The 1103-nt window shown below is 50.2% G+C and overlaps 1 protein-coding gene across 1 annotated transcript in view; it reads right to left on the bottom strand.

Moving 5' to 3' along the window:
* Positions 1 to 1103, bottom strand: part of CEACAM19 (carcinoembryonic antigen-related cell adhesion molecule 19) — a 21820-nt gene that overhangs the window by 6173 nt on the left and 14544 nt on the right. The window lies entirely within an intron of this gene.

The raw sequence follows: 1103 nt of genomic DNA, 5'->3' as shown, positions 1-1103 counted from the left end.
AGGGTTCGGATCCCACATACAGACCAGTTCCTGCTCACTGGCTGAGCGAGGGGCGGGCACAACACCGAGGGCTGCGATCCCGTTGCCGGTCCCGGTCTGGTGCGGGCGCGACACTGAGGGTTGCGATCCGTTGCCGGTCATGAAAAAAGACAAAAAAAAAAAAAAAATAGAGTGTCAGAAAGTGAAAGGTGCTAAAAAAGGAAAGCGAGGAAAGAAGGGGCAGAGGGTGGAGGAGATATGTGGGCAGTTTCACAAGCAGGAGGGTCTGGGGAGCCGCACTGAGAAGGTCACACTGGAGCAAAGGCCTGAAGCAGGCCAGGAGCTATGCAAGAATTGCAGGAAGAGAGTTCCAGGCAGAGAGAAGAGCCTGTGCAAAGGCCCTGAGGCAGGCGCAGCAACAGCGGGAAGAGGAGGCATGGCTGGGCCAGTGTGAGGAGTGAGGACACGGGGGGAGGGAGCGGCTGGTGGTGCTGGGCTGTGTGGCCGCGGTGAGGACTTTGGCTTTGACTCCGAGTGTGGTGGCGGCTGCTGAGCCTAGGATGGACCTGAGCTGACTGGTTTTAACAGGATCTCTGGCTACAGAAGAGGTTAGACAGAGGGAGGACAGGAGTGGAACAGGGAGACTGGCAGGAAGCTGTTACGTTGTGAATGAAAAGAAGACTTGGTACAAGTAGACATACCTAGAAATAAATGAAAGCAAAACAGCGGTTTGACTTTGTAGCTCAATAGTGTTGCCGATTTTCTCTTTCTTAAAGCTGTGGGAGGGGAAGGGGGTTAGCAAGTATCCCAGAGGCGTTTAAGGCTGACTAGAACCTGATTGAGACTTTCGTTTGCTGCAGTCAGAATAATGCAAAGAGAAGAGAAAAAGGAATTTTTTTGCCATGTGATTCAAAACCTTTAAAAAACATCATAATTAATAAAAAAATCTTTTACTTGGGAATAATTTCAAACTTATAGAAAAGTTGCAAAAATGGTTCAAAGAACATCTGAATAACTTTCACCCAGATTCCCTGTTGTTTTTACCCCATTTACTTCAGCATTTACTTCCCCTCGTCTCTCCCTCCTTCCCTCCCTACCCTGCCCGCCCCCCATGCCCCCCATGC

This window comes from Galeopterus variegatus, unplaced genomic scaffold (assembly GCF_000696425.1).
Source record: "Galeopterus variegatus unplaced genomic scaffold, G_variegatus-3.0.2 Scaffold3796, whole genome shotgun sequence".
NCBI lineage: Eukaryota > Metazoa > Chordata > Mammalia > Dermoptera > Cynocephalidae > Galeopterus > Galeopterus variegatus.
This window is presented reverse-complemented; position numbering and strand designations above follow the sequence as displayed.